General features: G+C 45.4%; 1 protein-coding gene across 4 annotated transcripts in view; it reads right to left on the bottom strand.

Moving 5' to 3' along the window:
* The window catches only part of MGAT1 (mannosyl (alpha-1,3-)-glycoprotein beta-1,2-N-acetylglucosaminyltransferase), a 44,794-nt gene that overhangs the window by 7,570 nt on the left and 15,960 nt on the right, over window positions 1-21,264 (bottom strand). The window contains exon 1 of one of the 4 annotated variants that reach the window (XM_015424982.1): window positions 16,068-16,426. The exons of 2 other annotated variants lie outside the window; for them this stretch is intronic. The gene's annotated coding sequence lies outside the window, so the exon portion shown is untranslated. Of the gene's footprint in view, window positions 1-15,221; window positions 15,270-16,067; window positions 16,427-21,264 lie in introns of those variants that run through there. One more of the 4 variants, XM_015424983.1, reaches the window with a different exon arrangement.

Below are 21,264 nucleotides of genomic sequence, written 5' to 3'. Positions count from 1 at the left end.
TCACATCACCTGCTACTTAGTCTTTTTCACTGGAGATGATGGGGATTGAACCTAGGACCTTCTACGTGTAGATGAGATGCTCTGTGTCTGAGTTGCAGCCCTTCCCTTTCGTATTGGAAGGTATGTTTGAAAACTAAATTGACTTCAAGAAACATGCATTTCCCCACGAAGCCTCACTTCTGCCCATTCACTGCAGATGGGGGAGGGGGGGAGAGATGCTGCACCAACAGTAAAGGATGCCTCCTAGTCAGCTGCCCTGTATCCTGAAGCAGACTAGGATGCAGTATAAGTGAGTGTTGGGTGATAAAGGCTTCAAATAGCCCCAAAAACAAAGAATCCAGCTGGAGCCTGTTTTCCCTTTTGGTATCAGACCTAACTTTGCAGGAATCCAGCTTCTTGCAGGAGAGAACAAATGACTTCAATATATGTATGCATTTGTGGGGTTTTGTGTGTGTGTGTGTGTGCTTGCATGCCTGGAAGTCATGGTGAGTTCTGGTGACCCCTATTGGGGTTTGGATGTTTCAAAAAGGTGGCTTGATTGCTCGCCTCTGCTTCCCAAGTCTTGGCATATTCCTTGGAGGTCTCCCATCCACGTACTTGCCTGGTTTGGCCCTGCTTAGCTTCTGAGATTTGACAAGATCGGGCCTTGCCTGGGCTGTCCAGGTCAGGGCATGACTTTAATATTTTAGACAAATTTTAAAGCGGAAGAATGGTTGAAGCAGTTTCTTGGATCGAAGCAGGAAGAACAACCAGGCGGAGGGGGCCAAGCAGACACACTGGAAGAGACGGATGGTGACCCAGGAGGAGCAGTGGGCCAGAGATACATAGGACTTGCGGCTAAGGGGGCCTAGATAACTCCTTTGAAGTCAAAGACCCGCAAGCTGAAGGAGAAGATGAAAGAGACTTTGTGCACATTGAAGAAAGAAAATAGACAATTACTAAAACGGACTCACTAACTCTTGAATTTATTGACTTAAACGAAACGTTTTTTATTTTTATGACTAACTGAATACTAACTGTTAATGACCCTCCTTTCTTGGGGTTTTAGTCATAGTTTGGGGTTTTTATTACTTTCTGTCTTATTCCCTGGGGTTTTTTATTTTTTTCCCTTTCCCTTTCTATTTTCTGTAGTTTTGTAGGTGTAACAAAAGCAATAAAGATATCCTGTCTTCAGGGGATAAAAAAAAATATTTTAGACAAATAAAAAGCATTGTTTTTTTTTAAAACACACTAAATACTGATTTTTCTGTATTCATGCTTGAGGCCATTCAAAGCATTATAAAACTCATAAAAGCAACCCAAAGCAAACCCAAAATTAAGAACCCCAGCAACAATACAGATCAGAATGCTAACATACCGACTGTCAATAGAGGACCATCCCCTAATGATTAACAGACAGAACACAAACAGAAAAAGGTGATAGCATGGTGTCTGAAGATGGACATTGATGAGACAGGTGAAGAGCAGGGGTGAGGGTATTTCAAAGCCAGGGTGCCACTGCTGAAAAGGCCCTACCCTTAGTGCTCACCCACATTACTTCTGAAGGCAGATGACCCAAAGCAGGGCATGTGATGAAAAGCATAGCGTATGGGCAGGAACAAATGGGAGCAGGCAGTCCTTCATATACCTTTGTTAATACTGGCATGGAAAAGGACACATGAACATGTGAAGCTGCCTTCTACTGAATCAGACCCTTGGTCCATCAAGATCAGCATTGTCTAAGGTAAAGGTAAAGGTTCCCTTGCTCGAAAGCCAGTCGAATCCGACTCTAGGGTTGTGGTGCTCATCTCCGTTTCAAAGCCGAAGAGCCAGCGCTGTCCAAAGACATTTCCGTGGTCACGTGGCCGGCATGACTCAACACCAAGGCGCACGGAACGCTGTTATCTTCCCACTGAAGTGGTACCTATTTATCTACTTGCAATTTCTTGCTTTCGAACTGCTAGGTTGGCAGGAGCTGGAACTAGAGACAGGAGCTCAGTCCGTCATGCGGCACACTCGGGTCTTGAACTGCTGAACTACAGACCTTCCACAGCCTGCAGTTCAGCGTCTTAACCACTTGAGCCACCGCAGCTCAAACTTATACTCAGACTAGCAGCCAACTGTCCAGGATCTCAGGCAGAGGGCTTTCACATCACCTCCCACCTGTTCCTTTTAACTGGAGTTGCCAGGAAGATAGAGCCAGTGATTGAAGGTAGGATCTCTGGGGCTGAGTAAGACAAAACGTTTTGCTTGGGTATCTGTATGGTGCCCATCTGTCCTACTGAATCAGTTTGATTCTTTAAATCGAGGTCACCCAACATGCCTCGCAGGCCAAATGCAGTCTGACTTACAGTTTTTGCCATTTTTAACCTAATTAGCCAGCACACCTGATCTACCACCTGTCCACCCCTACTGTTGGGACAAAAGGAAAGTAAGTATGAATAAAGCCTGCAGTGCACTTAACTCATGTTTGAGTCATGTAAAACACTCATACACCCTTTCAACTCTGACATTTAGGGGCAGCAGGTCTGTTAGGACAAAAGAGACCCACCAAGCTCAGTTCTTTGTCTCCTTTACAGTAAAAGGGCCTTACTGAATTCACTACTGGTGTAGGACTTGCAGGCTGTCAGCTCCCTCCTCACTCAGTCAATCCCACGTTACAGAGCAACAGCTAACAGCGGTCATGAACCACCAAAGAAGACTGAAACGTCATATGCTGAAAATCATAGGATCAATCCCAAGCGGGAAACTGAGTTTTTTGTTACAGAAAAGGAGACTAAACAATATTGCCTCCTCTGCCACAAGATTCTCTCTGTTGCTGAGAAATACAACATTAAAGGCCATTATGTCTCAAATCACAGTGAAATTGAGAAGAGATTTCCACTCCAATCTGAGGGAAGAAAGCAGGAGAACACTGAAGAACAACTGAAAGAGGAACTGAATTCCCACCTGGCATTTATTTTTGCACTTAATAGATCCACAGATATGAGAGACACAGCACAGCTCTGCGGCACCTGGATTAGACTGGTCACTGAAAATTTTGACGTGCAGGAAGAATTACTAGCTTTGTCCCCACTTAAAGGCTGCAGTAAGGCCCTGATATACTAGAATTTGGCAGGAAGGAATTTGAGAGGTTTGAATTAAATATGGAAAAGCTGAGTTCACTTGATGGGGCACCTACAGTGAAAGGGAAAATGGAAGGTTTCAGCAGTTTGTTCAAGGCAGAAAAGTAGCCTGGTGCGCCCTGCTTCCACTGCATCATTCATCAGGCAAGTTTGTGCTGTGAACGTGCAAGGTCAGGTTCATTGCATGATGTGATGGAAGAAGTGATCAAAACTGTGGATTTTCTTCTTGCTTGTGCCCTTAACCAATGCCAGCTGATGGGATATTTGGAAGAAGGTGAAATGGAATACAGAGATTTACTGTATTTTAATGCAGTCAGATAACTGAGTCAGGGAAACCTGAAGAGATTTACTGAGCTGCTTTCTCAGATCAAGGACTGTTTTGGAATTGAAGAGCTCTGAGATTTCCAACTTCTCAAACCTCCAGTGGCTCAAATGATTGTGCTTTCTTATTGGGTAGGGATGCTCTGTATCCTTGGTGCTCAGGGGGCCATGGTGGGAGGGCTTCAGGAGTTCTGGCTCCACTGGTGGACCTCCTGATGACACCTGGGTTTTGGCCACTGTGTGACATGGTGTTGGACTGGATGGGCCATTGGCCTGATCCATCATGGCTTCTCTTCTGTTCTTACGATTGGACAAGACCTCTGAACAACACAGAACCTGAAAGAATGGGGTCGGGGGGTGGGGTGGGGACAACAAGTGGCTACTTGCTGATCTGTCCAAGGAAGTGCAGGTACTCAGACTCAAACCACACATGTGGATTCAGCAGCTGGCAGCTGACAACTCCATTTCTCTTTGCTGAACTGCCCTGAGCTCAATGGAATCAGATTTCCATGGAATTCAATGGGCTTAGAAGGGTACCACATAATGTAGCACTGTAAAATCCACTTCTTTCCACATATCATTTTTACGGTTCCTTTTAAAGCTCCAGCCTGAAGGGTGTGTTAGCAACAGAAACCCTCTAACGAGCAGCATCTATTGAGTAAATAACAGCTGACATTTTGAGTCAACAACAGCTTAACAAAAGAATGGCCTGCCACCAACTGCCAGTTAGGGACGAGCTACTATATCTCCAGAACCTAAACAGCAATCCCTGTGTTTGTTTTTTTATGCTGAAGTGTTTCAAGTTGAACTTGTTCAGCAGCCACTTATTTGCCTCTCAGCTTAAGAGAACCCACTCAGACCACCAAAGATCCAGCCAAACATGGGAAATACACTCTTCAAGTAAACATGCTTCAGGAGGGGACTAAAGCTTCCAGTGTTGAGGGGGTTTCAGTTTCCTCCCAGAAGGGGTTAATTAAGGCCCATTTGTGAGGAAGAGTCACAGGAGCAGCCTTGAGGAGCCAGCTGCTTACAAACACCAAGATGGGAGTGCGGGGTTCAAAACAGAACCTGGGCCAATGGGCCCAGTAAGTAACAGATGCTGACATTCTTTGCTTGGGAACATGATCTGGAAGAGTGTGGGTAGTGTGATTGCTATCCTATGCCTGGGCCTGGATAGCCCAGGCTAACCCAATCTCATTAGATCTTGTAAGCTAAGCAGGGCTGGCCTTGGTCAGTATTTTGGATGAGAGATCATCAAGGAAGTCTGGGGTTGCAACACAGACGCAGGCAATAGCAAACCCCCTCTGAACACCGCTTGCCTTGAAAAACCCTTGAGGTTGCCATAAGTCAGCTGTGATTTAACAGCAAAGAAAAAAAAGGTGCATGTCTGCATAATTATTATGATTAATAACTATGATTACAAACTCTAGAACACACTTCTTTGACACAGAATTTTTTTTGCACAGGTATACACGGCACTTAGTGAAGAATACTTCATGAATTTGACAGAACAGTCAAGAGGAAGAATGCCAGCCCAGGCAAGTCTGATGAGAGAAAGCAGGTTTGCTTTCGAACGTTTGCAGAGGAGCTATTTTCCTTCCCTGCTAAAAGCAGTATGGTTCCTCTCACAACAGGAAGTTGCATTTTTTTCTATGTCTTACAAAACAAAGACTAGAAAGGATTAGTCAGGGGGAGAGATGATGATATAAATCTTTCTCTTAACATTAGTGTTTGTTTTCCAGAACTTTACTCCACCACTAAAGACTTCTGGTTTGGAAGGATGATTTCCCAAAATGCTTTGCAGTGAACCAAAGGGCTGTAGAATCAGTGTGAGATTCCAACTGTTGGCCTGAAAATGATGAGAACACTAGGCTCTTGCAAGGGTAGTCATGCTACAAAATACGGGACAGATGAACCGAGATTAAAGGCAGCAACAAGCTTTGTTTCCCTGGAGGCCAGCAAAGAAATAAAAGAAAGATTCCAGTTTGGCACATCTGCAGTCTTTAGTCCTGGAACCAAGTACATATTCCATGTTCCATCCATGGTTGCCAGAAGAAGCAATCTGGAAGCAGGAGCTTGTTTTATAGAAACAATCCAGCTGCTCAACAACATGCAACACACAAAAGGACTTTGGCTGAGGAACTCGCTAGCTGGATGGAGTTAATTATAATTGCCACACTCAGTCATTACTGCCATGTTTCCCCACAAAGCAGCCAAGGCTATCCTGGCACCACACGCCAAATTTACCAAGCCATCAGACGTAAGCCAAGAGACAGTTTAACAGCACTCCTTGAGGCCTTAAGAAAATCGGGAGAGTCCATAACCAGGCTGTGAAAAATAAAGAGTACTATGTGCGAGCAAATCAGGATCCTGCACTCAGAATAATGGGACACTGGATTTGCAGGCGGCAGTGTGCACCGGGGGTGGCTGTTCCCCACCTGCCCCAGCCTACCTTTGCTTAATGCTATTTCAAGCAGAGGCCAAAGAAGTCGTGTTTCGCTCCCATTCCAAAAGCCAGTGTTGGGTTAGTACCTTGCCTGACAGACGTTTACTGGCTACATGGAAAGGCCTCCGTTTGCTCTGCTGTGGAACAGAAAAACCAATGCTCGGCTAGAGCTGGGACACTTATCCCAAAGTGCAAAAAGCCTGAGAAGCACTGCTCTTGTAACCACAGTGGCTCAAGACACAGACCAAATTCTCTGTCCATTAAATCCTACAGTCTGGAAAACAGGGAAACGCTGTAGCATGGCCTCATGCCAGGTGAAGGAAGAATATGGGGGCGGGGGCAAACAGCAGCAGATGCAGAGGGAAGGGAGATAATTGCTCTAAAAGCAGCACACTGCTAGAGTGACATTCTGGATGGACAATCTCACGCTTACAGGAGAAATAGCAGCCTCCTTCCCAGCACATCCACTGCAGTGCTGGCCCTTACAAACAGGGCTCTCTGCAGTAATGTCAGCTAACGGTAGATTTCTCAGGCAAGAACCAGCTTTGGCGGGAACCCGCAAATGCAACACTGGAAGCAAAAGGTGAAGTAGAATCCCTTCCAACTGGTCCCTCATGAGCAACAGCTTTAGGTATATTCCGAAAGCTTTTGCTCAAAGCTAGTCCAAGGAGGGCAGAGGCTTGCAGCACTGCACATTTCACTCAGGCATTTGCTGTTGACGTGCCAGCATGGCAAGCGTACACATTTATGGTTGTCTGGTTTATTTAGATTTATATCCTGCCATTCTGTAGAACAGCAGGGCAGCTGACAGCACCTTAAGTACCGCTACCCAAGATGCTTACTGTCCCAAACCTCCAGAAGCCTCATTATTGGGAAAGGGGTTGAAAATAAGACAGCCAATATTATAATGTCCTGCGTATAAGATCTATGATGTGGCCTCATTTGGAACATGGTGTGCAGTGCTGGTTGCCATGTCTCAAAAATGACATTGCAGAGCTGGGAAAGTACAGAAGAAGGCAAACACGATTATTAAGGGGTTGGAGCACCTTTCCTACGAGGAAAGGCTGAACAGTCTGGGACTTTTCTATTTAGAAAAGATGACTAAGGGGGGACATGATAGAGATTTTAAAATTATGCCTGGGGTACAAAGGGGACACTCTCCCAAAATACTAAAAATCAGGGGCATCCACTGAAGTTGGTGGGCAGTTGATTCAGGCTGGACAAAAGGAAATACATCTTTACAGAGAGAGTGATTAAAATGTGGAATGCACTGCCAGAGGATGTAGAGATGACTACAGGCGTTAGATGGCTTTAAAGGGGGCTTAGACAGATTCATGGAGGCTAGGTCTAGTAGTGGCTACTAACCATAGTGACTAAAGGGTACTTCCACATTCAGAGGCACCAAACCTCTGAATACCAGTGCCAGGAGGCAACATCTGGGGAAGACCTCAGCCTCTATGTCCTGTTGTTGGTCCTCCAGAGTAACTGGTTGGCCACTGTGTGAGACAGGATACTGGACTATATGGACAACTGCTCTGATCCAGCAAGGCTCTTCTTATGACCCTGAATTCTCTTCCCCCAACTCAAATGGGTACCATGACTCTTCAGCCTATGGAAACCCACCACAGAGCTATCCACTCCAACACCACCAAAATGAAGCAAGCAGAAATCTAGATTAGACAAAAAGCACAACCCTTTAACACCCCTTTAAAAGGAGATCAAAGACTAATACACATACATGCTCACACACACAGAGTCCCCCGGGGGGTTGTAAAATTGACCCAATGGCCTAGGGGATAGAAGCACTCGCCTGCCAGATGAAGACATGAGCTGGATTTAATTGCTTTGCATGTTTCAAGTGCTCACTGTAGAGACAAAAAAAAAAGTCATGTTGGAAACTTGGCAATAAGGAGAAAAACTCAGCTGAAAGGCACCAAGTCTCAAAGATTGTTTTAGGCCAAAAGCCAAGGCAAGGAGCAGCAGTGCTTTGTGGGTAAGTAGATGAGATCCAGCGATGACTCTGATTTCACAGTCTCCAAGTTATCCAGATGCCCAAGTGACCTCAAGTGCCTTGGGGTCAGCTTAATACCCCTTTATTACAACTATCCTTTTATTATACCTCCCCCCACTCTAGAACCCCCTCTCAGCCAAACCTGCAACACTTTTGTCCACATATGGCTGACTCAAAATGGGCAGCTTTGATTATGACTGCTTCCTTTAACCAAGCACCTAATACTCAGTGCTAGTTTTCTAATCAGGGAATTCCCCTGGGAATACAAAGAAACAAGAAAGAAATGGAGATTGTAAATGACAGTCCATCTAACATTGGCCTGCATAACAGGCAACTAGAAGGATTACAAAAGAGTTGCTTATAAATTATGTGAAGGCAGCAGTGAACAGGTACAGGTACGGTGGCCAAGTTAGTGGAAGACAATGAAAGGGATCTACACTGAAGTAGATTAATAGGCAACAGAAAAGAAGATGAGACATGGTAAAGTCCTGGAGCCCCATCTATTTCACAGGGTGTTTGTTGTGGGGAGGGGAAACGAATTTGTAAACCACTCTGAGACTCCGTGAAGGGTGGGGTATAAATCCAATCTCTTCTTCTTCTTCTTCTAAAACAGGGGTGGCCAAACTTGCTTAACATAACAGCCACACAGAGTAAACGTCAGATGTTTGAGAGCCGCAGGACATGAACAAATATTACACACACGTTTTTATTGAAAAATATGCAAATTTGCTTTTTATTAACATTAGACAGTGTGAAACAGCTGCATGTGGCTCCCGAGCTGCAGTTTGGCCACCCCTGTTCTAAAGTGACTGAACATGGGGTCAAAAAATCCTACCATCACACACACACTGATGGGGGGTCTAAACTGGCCACAATGAACAATGAGACTGGGATTTATTAGAGCAGAGACAGTAATAAAGCACCATAATACCATTATATAAAAGCTTGATATGACCAACATTTGGAATATTATTCAGATTTCCAATTGCCTGGTTTCAAAAAGGGTACCTTAGAGCTGATAATACAGAAAACAGGAACGAAAGCAATGAAGGGACTGAAGCATCTCCTGCGTAAGGGCTTTTAGTCCAGGATGAGGCCACACACTTTGGGGGCATAAAGATTCACAAAGTCACGAGCAGCATGGGCACTGCGGCCAGGCAGAAACTTCCCTCTCTCACTCCCCCACCCCCACCCACGCAGAGCAGAAACCAGTCATCCAACGATAATGAGTGATGGCAGATTAAGGACAGGCAAAAGGAAGTACTTTAAATCATGCATAATTACCTTAAGAGAGTCATTACCCCCTAGATAAGGCGGGTTCTGGCCACTATTCTGTGATGGCTTTTAAAAAGAATTAGACAAATTCAGGAAGGACAGGCCTCTCAACAGCTATGACAACCCCCTAAAAACCTCAGAACGCCGCATTCTTGGGATGAATGCTAGGAGCTCATGATAGCCAAGAAGGCAATTCATACTTTTTCATGGTGCTGTGCAAAACAACCACCAGGAATGGAGAGGGCCAGATGCAAGGCATGCAGATTCCAACCACAAGATATACATTGCTTGAACTCTCTCCGGAGACTGATCTTTCCTGAAACTCTGCCCTGTCTGTTAGCTCTCCTGGAATGGAAAAACAATCGCTGCCATCATTTAGTGACTTTCTATTCCCCTAATCTTAATTTTAACAAAGATGGAAATGCACCCAACCAGCAGAAACGATAACTATAATATATTTTTGGCACTACCTATGCGTCTTATATGTGGCATGTGGACTTAAGACAAACATGATCAAAGGGCACAGGACGCCCAAAACATGCCCATTTTCTGAAGGACAGGAGCATCATTTATTCTGACTGCAATACTTGCAGATATCATTAAAAGAAAAGAAAAGATACAAAACAGTAAGGGACGGAGGCACAAGAGGACATTACCATGCAGAAACAAGTTGTTATCAGGGCAGACAGAAAGTGTTGAAGGACTAAAAAATACCACAGAGCCCAGCTACGGGAAGGGGGAGGGCCCTTCAGGGGCTGGACTTTGAGCATGAACTGCTGACGTGTGCTTCAGAACTTTTTTTAAACAATGACAACTGATAATACAGACTGCATGAGGCAGAGTACAAGAGCATTTGAGCCAAAAATTAAACAAGTCTGGATAGTGCTGGAGTCTGTTGCCAAAATGGAGGCCACACATCCTCTGTTACAGGAACAGCTTGCAACAGAATACAAGAAAGATGAACCCGACCTATATTAACAGGGACCCACAAACTGTGGCTGTGAGCAATGCTCCCTCTAAGCTGTGGAGTCTTGTGAGCAAAAATTCTACTTTGTGAGCTACTGCCATTGAAGTTGTGAGCGAGAAATTGGCTACTGCATAAATTAGTTTGCTCTGGAGCCATCCTTCCTGAGCTGAGACAAAAATGTGTGAGCTGGAGGCTAAAAAACTGACCTAGCTCACACTAACTCAGCTTAGAGGGAACACTGGGGAGGTGCTCTGAGTGCTTCCAAACCACAGCGCAAGGGCAAGATGGTTCACCACCACCCCAGACTCCAGCAAAAGACCACATCTGTCTGAGTCAAATTACATTAGAGTGCCTCCTAAGCACAGTGAATGAATCCCATGCCTCCTTTAAAGTCTGGAGACAGGGAGGGGTGAACAGGGGAAATCCTGCAGTTGCATCACACTTCAGAGGTATTCCAAGGGCTTGGGGAAGTATGCCCCACATGAACTCTACCCTTCCTCCCAAGCCTGAAGTATGAGCACCTTCAACACACCGTGTGACTGCTGCAACATCCCCTCTCCAGCCCGATTCAACAGGCAGGCTGGGGCCTTTCCTGCTCACCAAAAAGGGGATGGGACATGGGACGTGATAAGTGGATTTGGCAAAGTGTGAATATTAGTGCCAAGTATGGCTGCCACTTTACAGAGGTAAAACTCTATGCTGAGGACATGTAAGGAAGCAGTCTGCCGTATACCCTGCTTACAGCCCTGGGCTGCCTGCCTGCTGTATCTTTTCCCCAATTGGGGGCGGGGGGAGGTGTATACGCCTTGTTCTACCACCACACACCACACTGTTCTTCCTGACATGAGGTGGGGAAAGAGAGAAGAGAAAATTAATTTTTTAAAAAAATATATCCTGCGTTGCTGTTCACCATAGTTGGCACCCAAAGCTACATCACCTCATTCTACCATCCTCTGATTTATCCTCAAAACCACCATCGCGTGAGGTAGGTAGGCCAGGCTGACAGACTGTGACAGGCCCAAGACCAGCCCGCCAGCTTCCATGGTAGAGCAAGGATTCAGACCTGGCTGTCTCAGATCTTTGCCCAACCCCAGCTGTCATAGGTAAAGTGTGCATACGTATTAACCAAGTGCAATATATTTTAAAAATGCACACTTGCAGAAGAGGGAGATGTTCGAGGGAAGGGAAATTTTACCTTCCTTGCTGGCCTCTACCTCCTCCCCATTTTCTCTGCCCAGAAAATGATCCCCCCCCCTCCAACCCACCCAAGTGTCCATTTTTCTCCCCCTTGCATGATCCCAACCTCTTTTTTTGTTTTATATTTTTGCACAGTTTTTTTTTAATGTGACATCTTTACATGAACAGATGCTGAAGGTTCCTTGAAGGTTTTAACTCCTTTTTTAACGAAATAAATGGTTGTATTTCCACAAACCTGGGGACTACCCCGAGCTCACCAAGATATATACCATAGCCTCAGGTAGCAGCTGTCCACTAGTATCAGACACATTCAGTTTGCACAGCACAGCATATTTTCCTTTTCTGAAATTGCAAAATCAAATGCCAGTTTTGTAACCAGAATGTGGTATAGCTATCCAAACTCTGATACATGACATAATTCACACTTGCACAGCTCTAAGTTTCAAAGGATCTGCAACCAGATTTATTATTAAAGTGGATTTTGGCTGTCTGACTTGGGGGGGGGGGGACAGCAGTGCTCTCAGCACAGTCTACCTTCTATGGTTTGGTGAGAACGGCTCCAAATCAAGGGTGGGCCAGAAACTGCACAGACCCAGCCTGGATTTTGTGAAATGGCTTGAACTCTAATCATCAAGCAAGACTTTCCAAAAGTTCCCTGTGCAGGCCATGCAGTGAATAAAGACATCTGCCTACCTAATCCCACATTTTCATAACACATTACGAGTTCAGTCCAAGGAGAACACATTTTGCACCAAGATTTCACAAAAACACACCTCCTAGATTTCTTTCCTCGAAAGGGCTTCATCCCCAGAGTACCAAAGGGAAATCCTGACTGGGGTTGATAAAGGTCTTCCAAAGCCTTAAAAGCAGTTCTTCCCTAGACATTGTGTTTTGGAGGCACCAAATCAACCTTCAATAGCTTGGTAGGAATCGCTGTGGATTAATCACTGAGCCTGCTTTGGCGGGGAGAGCAGGATATAGATAAATAAATAAAAACACTGCACAGTTTTCGTGAGAATTTTTATTCCCAATCTGCAGGAAATGAAAAGCAATTAAAAAAAAAATTAAACTTCATTCATCAAGTATCACTGTGTAGTACTAAATCTGTCCAACAGCCCCCACGCTACTGACCCCTTTGCCACACTGATATCCAATAATAAAAGGTGTTAGTAAACATTTTATATGAGGCACACCCTGAGAGCCAAACATGCTCACCTGTGTGACTGAAAGACAGCAAAGGAGAAGTCAGGGAACCAGACTTTTTTATGAATAGAAGGCTATTGCCCAAGCACAGAAAGTTCAAGTTGACATACCACAATATGAAGACAGATATGTTGACTAATCTGTGTCTGGTAAAAGCCAGCCTTGCTTGTTTTAAAAAGCCACATCACCATTAATCCACCAAGAGCTGAGCTCCAGTCAACTTATCCAGCAAAGCCAGAACACCTATCCTGTCCCCCGGACTCCCATGCCAACACCCCAGTATACTGCAACATCCAATTTATTTCTCAATGGAAAGATTGCAGCCAAACTAGTTCAGCTGCCCAAAGCTGAACTCTGCCCTGGTTTTTATAAAGAAAAGTGGAAGGGTCAAGAGGTCCTTGTTCCCTCTGCTTTAGTTTGGTTCCAGCTCTCTTAGCCTTATGAGAAAAAACCCGCCCTAAATTCAGCCTACCAAGACACACTAATCCCAAGCAAATTTCTCAGAGCAGTTTGCTCCAGCAGTTCTATGTTTGCCACTAAATATTTGTTTTTGCAAGGCTTCAGTGCAATAATGGTGAATGAGACTCCCCTGCCGATACCACACATGGAATTCTGAAGCATTATTTTGCTTTTTTCCCTATAATATTTTTACACACAAACACAAATATATATTCTCCCACCCACCCACTGCTGTTGTGAAGGCATTTCGGTTCTTAATGTGATCAAGTACTCAACTACAAGGTAATGATTACAATCAATGTTTGATGATATGCAACCTGCACATGGGGGGGGGGGAGCCCTTGTCAACCCTCCCCCAATATTGGCATCCCAGCTTCCTGAAAAGGAGGAACATAATCAAAAGTTTATTACGGTCATAAGACCAGTCGCAATAAATACAGATAAAAAGGACAAGTTAAAATGAATAAATACATAAAAGATATGGGATATATGTGTATAAGACACACTCATATATGTGTAAAAAACACACTCATTTCATGGAGGAACATACTGTAATAGCCATCTTACGCAACTCCAGCCATTACTGAATCTGTGCCATTTCTAGTCTTGAGTGGAGATCACCGCCTGTAATCAACAGGGTAGTGGAGAAACATTCCCCTCCACACACACACACTAAGGCACAGGCACTGCAGAGTGACTGCGATGCACTGGGTAACATATGACTAGCACAGGAAAGGGGAAAGAAAACTAAGTGATTCTTGGCAATGTGGCAATGTGGAAAGACACTCCAATTCCATGACTAGCCCCATTTCCTCACACTGTCAGGAAGCAACGTGTCTGTTCTGGTCTGTTCCGAGCAGTGCTGTTGAAACCACCACCACCCCACCACGGTTGATAAAGGAGTTGTAAACAATTGGCTCCAAAGCCTTAAGCAATCAAAATCGATAAAAGGAGTTCAGAGAAACAATTTTAACAACTTAACTTTCTCTCATATATTAGAATATCAGTTCCGGGAAGGTTAAGAGGGAGCATTTCTAAATTCCTAACAGCAGAGTACTACTGGACTTTTACTCTTTTCTATTACTAACAGCAGACTGTTTCCACATTCACGTTACTATGGCTTCACAGAGGAGACTGTGACCTCAAGGTCAGATCAGGGAAGCAGTATTTCGCAAACACAGTCAACCCCCCACACACACACACACCGAAGCAAAAGGGTTCACACTCCACACTCTCCGGGCTTGCTTCCACCTAGCAAAAATACCTGTCTTAGCCTCAGCTATGAAAACGTAATCAACAGGTAAATCAGATGACTAAGCAAGTTACAAGATGGAACAAGAGATGCCCTAGATAATCAGCTACTCTTACTGAAGTGATAAAGCAAATGAACATGGTCTAAAGCCTATCAACCAGAATTTTAGACAATAGGATCTTCTGTACAGAGACAGAAAGGGGCATTGGGGATCCAGTGATATCATCTCAAGACTGGAGGCAATACCTTTATAATGGGCGAACAGGCAAGCATTGCAAATCAAGCTAACACCTCTACACTATTAGTGAAGAAGCCCCAGTGCAACTCTTATCTAGACACCAAGAAACAAAACCCAGATCCAAATCATAAATTAAATTCTGTGATACCACCGCCATCAGTCAGAAAGATTCCAGTCTTCTCCAGGGTCTGCCAAAGCTTAATGTGTGCATGTCTCTGAAAGACCACAAAATCTCCTCCCTAAATATTTGCCTACAGTCATATCTCTGAAAGGAAGAGATTTAGCTAGGTGTGCGTGTGGGATATGCTAGGAAGGGGGCCCTCAAGGCATATTCTAAACCAGTTCATCATGTCAGAGATCAGCATAGATAAGGCATCCTGCCCAGAGGAAGTAAATTCTGTGCTCACACTTTATTGAGGCTAAATGCACAGATATAGGCCTCTCAGAACAGCTGCAGATCTGTGGCTAATTGTACTAACAAACAGAAGACCATACTTAGATACCGCTACAATCAAAAAGAAATGGGGGAAAAATCCCTCTTCTCCATTGGGTTTCACAGTCACAAGCATCAGAGCTTGCTCGTCGCCACTTTTACAGTCCCGGAGAACCCTACTAGGTTGGTCATAACAGTGTAGCAAATCCTATATGGACAAGGAAATCCAATATATTAGAACTTACAAGGTGTTGGGACATCAAGAAAGGAAGCCAAGCAACCCCAAAAACAAAGAACACACAGACACACACTCACACAGTTTTAGGGTCTTAGCTACTCAGCAAACAGCAACCACCAGGCAGTCCAAAAATGCAGCACATCAGGACAGCCCCCCATCCTTCAGCCTTGGACTTCAGACTAGTTCCTGTTCCATGCAGAGTATGGCAGGTTTGTTGAACTGGTGGCCCCAGCCACAGCTGTATGTCAATATACATCAGATATCAGCCAGCCTACAAAGGCAATCTTTTCCAGAACAAACAGCAGTGACGGAAAAGGAAACAAGGATCACGTGTCATAGTCATTTTACTGGGAAATTATTTCAGAACACCCCCCCCCCCCAAAAGATACTGACCCATTGCCTACATTCATACTGCAAGTGCTTTCTGAGCCTACAAAGGCAATCTTTTCCAGAACAAACAGCAGTGACGGAACAGGAAACAAGGATCACGTGTCATAGTCCTTTTACTGGGAAATTATTTCAGAACCACCACCCCTAAAAGATACTGACCCATTACCTACATTCATACTGCAAGTGCTTTCTGACAGCAACTTAGTTCTTGCTATATGTTAAAGGGCTAAGAGGTCTAGAGTTCACAAAGGGCTGTTAAAGTGCGTGTAATTGGGGGGGGGGGGAGAGTTGTAAGTGTCTGGCGCAGCACATACATGCGTAGCCAACCCTGAAGCTAAAGTTGGATGGTACAAAGCTCTGAATACATGTATATAATGCATGACTACACAGACATACAGGAAGTGCACATAATGGTAGTCATATGCCCTAACATCAAATGCACAACTGTATAGATATACTATTTACACACCAATGCCTCTGCACTTAATTACAGGAAATGCCTAAAATTCATTCCGTTTTTTAAAGTATCTCACCGATTCAAAGTTCTTTTGCAGGGTTTTGTTTAGCTCCCTTTTCGATACATGGCTTCAGGGTTTAGAAAGTACCACAATCCCCGCTCGCTTGCTATTGCCACGGGGTGCCAGTGTTTCTCCTTCTACCAGAAGGTCTGTGGGCTCAGCACATGGTTGCTCATGGATTACAAAGTCCAGCGTTGGAGATGCTTGCTGTTTTACAACACGGAAGTCCAGCTTGACGATACCTTGCTGCTGCTGTTACGTTCCGCCTTTATTTCCCTCTGACTCTCTCTCTCTCTCTCTGCGTTAACTCCCCAATCAGCCATCCAAGTTCAGAGTTACAAACTTGCTTTCAGTCTTTGCCAGCTTTAATTGCTTGAAGGGGAGAAACAAAAGAAAGAAATCTTTCTGCCGGTTTCCAATTTCCAGCTCCAAGAGGGCAGCAAGGTTTTTGCGCCTTGTCAGATTCGTTTGGGACGCAAGCCGAGAGAACAGCAATGCGTGCTGCCCTGAAGAAGTTTGAAGTCCTGAATGCCGGTTGCACTTATCTGGGGAACTCAGGAAACAGGGCCACTCCCTTGAAGGAGGAACTAGGGCAGGGTCACGGAGGTTGCCACAGGGCGGCCCTCTCTATCAGGAAGTCACAGCCCTTCTCTTCTCCAACCTGAAGAGGGAAGGCATAACCCTCACGCACCCAGGAACACACAAAAGCACTGACAGTTCAAGGTAAAAGGTAAAGGCAAAAATTGAGAACGGGACTGAAGAGGGCTGTTTTCCCTTTATCAGAATCCAGCTCATTGCCCAACTGACGCTCGCATACCTGAGTTTGCATCTTGCCACCGTTTCAGTGAGTCCAGTGTGAACTCGAAACCCTTCAACTGCCCAATATGAGCAAAGTTGAAGGGTCAGGGCTGGATCCTGATCTTATGTTCTTAAGTTACTGGCATGACGACTCCTGTCACAGTGATTCCACTGAAGTCAAAACTGGGGTCAGATTCTAATTGCTGCTGCAAGAACAGACAAAACAAGGTCCTCGTTTGCTCTTAGCAAAAGTGATGAGCAAGGGTGGAAAAAAGTCAGAGGAAAATTTCAGCAAGCCACAGGTCTTGGGTAAGAGGCGGTTTCTAAAAGGCTGAGGATATGCTCTAGAGGAGAAGCAGCTTTGCTGGAGATGATTAGCTAGTCAAAGCAAGCAAGCAAACCACCACAGTGAGCTAATTTCTGCCACCACATTTCCCTACGGAGAGAGCACTGTTAACTATTAACTGTTCTTTTCCCAGCCAGCTGGTAGCCTGTTTCTGCTGGGGAAGGCAGAGTGAGCCAGCTTAGAGGTAAACAGGATGCAGAACAGGAAGGAGCAAAACTGTATGGAAATCAGCAAAAGAGACCCCGGGGCTCTTAAGCACATCACAGGATGGGGACTGAGGGAATAACAGAGTGAATGGCAGGTCCCATGCTATCCAAAGACAAAGCAGCCACAATGTCACCTGTGGCGTGAAGCACTGGCTTTCCTTCCCACACCAACACAGCATGGTGGAGAGAAAAGGGAGGTGACCGTTGGAGAGGAAGGAGCAGGAGAGACAATGAAGTTAGGCCTCTTGGGGCTCTCCAACAGATAAGCTTACATGCCGTTTAAGCACTCATCAAAGAGACACAGTGGAGAAGGAAAATGTATTGCACTGGGGGCCAGTTTGCTTGAGAGGACAGGTCTACCTGTATATGAAACACCCAGGTTTACATCCCCTCTTACTTTTAAAACAACAACAACCACCATCTCTCTTGGCCTCAATGATTTTACAAGTTTGTTCCGAGAACAAATCAGACTGCAGTGCACTTAAAAGTGCCACATAAAACTAAATAAAAGCATTTATTGGATCATTTGGATGCCATTTCCTTCAGAAGATCAAGGCCACAACTGAACACAAGGCGAGCCAGGCAAATGTAGAACAGACGGCCCAACTCTATGCCTACCACAGCTGTCGGTTCACTAATGGGAAACAGAACTCCGTTCCAGGCTGCCAGGTCCCCTGAATAATTATGCTGGCGGGTGGGGTGGGGGTGACAGGACAGAATGGAGCCACGAGGGACCCCCCAACCCCCCCCCCCCAGAACAGGAAGCCAAGGTCATCAAGTCCCAGAGATGAACAAATTACCAGTGAACTGTTTAGAAATACAGAAATGCTGAAATGAGGCAAAATTCAAATAATGAAGAAGAAGAGTTGGCTTTTATACCCTGCTTTTCTCTACCCGGAGGGATCTCAAAGTGGCTTACAACCACCTTCCTCTCCCCACATTGGGCTGCTTGTGAGGTAGGTGGGGCTGAGGGAACTGTGACTGGCCCAGGACCACCCAGCAGGCTTCATGTGGAAGAGTGGGGAATCAAACCCAGTTCACCAGACTAGAGTCCACCCTGGCTCTAGGATTGCAGTGGCTGACAATCGTCTTCCCTTCCTCTCCCCACAACAGGCACCTCATGTGAGGTAGACGGGGCTGAGCGAGTTCAGAGAGAACTGTGACTGGCTCAAGGTCGCCCAGCTGGGTTCATGTGGAGGAGTGGGGAATCAAACCCGGTTCTCAAGATTAGAGTCCACCACTCCTTAACCATACCACGCTGGACAGAAGGGAACAGTATTTTATTTGTACATGAAAACAGCTTGTATTCCAAGAGATGGCTACAGCACAAGAGGAAGCACAACTACATTCCTAGGTTACCTACCAAGGTAATACGAACGCCATTCATTACAGTGTTGAATGCAGCACAAAGAATGGAGGAGTGGAAGAGGTCACTGAGGCCCCGGTCACACGTAAGGGTTTGGGGCGGGAGAGGGACGGATCGGGGGCGCAGCAAACGGGCACGATCTCACCGCAACATCTGGGAAGCGGCACGCACCCGTCCCCAATCCGGCCCTTCAGGCCGAAAACCCGCTGCAAAAAAGAACCACCCCTAGAGGTGGACTTACCAGAAAGGTGACATTGTGGCTGCTTTGTCTTTGAATAGCAAGCACTGCCGTGGGATCGCCGCGCGTCCTTCTGCCGGCGCATCCGAGGCTCCTGGCTGAACTGCGTATGCTCACACATGTGCAGTTCGGCAGCCTCCCTCTCTGCTTCGTCGCTTTCTCCCCTGTCTCCCCGGCATCTGATCGTGCCGGGGAGCAAGTGCGCGGCGGCTCACGGGATCTATGTGATCCCACCACCGTGTGCCTATTTTGGTGCGGCTTTCAAAAGCCACACTTTGCCTGCGCATCCCCTCCCCCCCCCCCCCGTGGCAGGGACCTGAGATACCCAAACAGCTGCTATAGCCAGAGAAGAAAGACTGTCACCCCTCTTATTCAGGGATAGCTTCTAAAAAGGCCTTGGAGAAGGACAGGCAACCAGTGGCCAGATGTTTCCCACCTGGCCTCTCACTGAGCCCCAAAGAACTCTTCTTATGACCTCTGTCACCAATTCCATAAGTGCTCAAGCACTTGTAAAATTCAATAACAATCTTGCCAACCATGAACTGAATGTCTACCTTAATGGCACCTAACTTACACACAACCATACACCTAAATACCTTGGCTTGGCATTACCCTGGACAGGACCTTGAGCTATAAACACCATCTTACCAATGTAGCAGCGAAAATACACATGCATAACAACATTCTCCAAAAATTATGTGGTAGAACTTGGAGTGTGTCTGCTACAACACTTAGATGCTCAGCTTTGGGGTTGGTATACAGTCCTGCAGAATATGAGGCTTCAGTGTGGCTCAGTAGCCCCCATGTCCACAAACTTGCTGTCTGTTGGATCCCCAAGCATCGAGACTCAGCTTTGGGGTTGGTATACAGTACTGCAGAATATGGGGCTTCAGCGAGGCTCAGTAGCCCCCCATGTCCACAAACTTGCTGTCCAACTCAATTCAATAATGAGAACCATCATCAGACGTATTAAACCCACTCTGACCTATTGACTACCCATGTTGTGCCACATTGCTCCCCCTCACTCCAAAGACAAGATGCTCTTCTTCATGAATATAGAAAGATCACTGAAAAGAGAGAGCTGCCCATCCACAAAGACATGGCTGACGCGGGCCTATCCAAACTAAAATCCTGACACCCAGCAATAAGATCTGCACAAATCCTGCAATCACACAATTTCTATCTAGGGAATGAATGGTTGTGAACATGGATGCAATCAGTTCCACCCACTTACTGTGGTTTAAATATTGTATTTTATTATGTGTTTTATTGTATTTTAGATCCCGGGTTTGCCGCTGTGAACCGCCCTGAGCCTTTGGGAGGGCGGTATAGAAATCTAATAAATAAATAAATAATAAATATCCATAACCTGATAAACACCAATGAGAGTCCCGCAGGATTTGTCTTGCCACATAAAGTATGGAAAATGGCTAATAAAATATGTACAGGCTTTGGCAGTTGTGCAGACCTGTTGTTTAAATGGAGCAAAATACCGAGACTCAAATGCAATTGTGGTGCAGCCCGCCAAACTATTTTCCATCTGTCACAGGAATGTGAGCACCATGCTCTCCAGGGAGAAGTGATGGAGCTCTTTGAACTCTCCCCTGCTGTGACTGAGTGGACTGAAGAGTCAGATACTAGTATTTAGGGGGATTCTCCAATCGGTCTGCATACCATTTATCATTCATCAAATGATAAAAGGGTTGGAACATTTTCCCTATGAGGAAAGGTTAAGGCGCTTAGGGCTCTTTAGCTTGGAGAAACGACGACTGAGGGGTGACATGATTGAGGTTTATAAGATTATAAGATGGGAAAGAGCAGGTAGAGAGAGAGGTACTTTTCTCCCTTTCTCACAGTACAAGAACTCGTGGGCACTCCATGAAATTGCTGAGCGGTCGGGTTAGAACGGATAAAAGGTAGTAAGTAAGTTTATTAAGAACAGTCATAAGACCAGCAAAATGAACCGAAATATTAAACACAGAATCTACAACATAAGAACCTTACAAGCTTAATTACTAAAATACCACACCGGTCAATTCCGTCATTAATGGCTAACGGATAAAAGGAAGTACTTCTTCACCCAAAGAGTGATTAACACATGGAATTCACTGCCACAGGAAGTGGTGGCGGCTACAAGCATGGACGGCTTCAAAAGGGAATTAGATAAGCATATGGAGCAGAGGTCCATCAGTGGCTATTAGCCACAAGGTATAGATAGGGACTCTGGGGCAAGGGATGCTCTGTCATCTTGGTGCTTG

This window comes from Gekko japonicus, unplaced genomic scaffold, assembly GCF_001447785.1.
Source record: "Gekko japonicus isolate JY-2015 unplaced genomic scaffold, Gekko_japonicus_V1.1 scaffold2045, whole genome shotgun sequence".
Classification (NCBI taxonomy): Eukaryota; Metazoa; Chordata; class Lepidosauria; order Squamata; family Gekkonidae; genus Gekko; species Gekko japonicus.
Note: the sequence above shows the minus strand (reverse complement) of the source record. Positions and strands in the feature narration are given on the sequence as shown.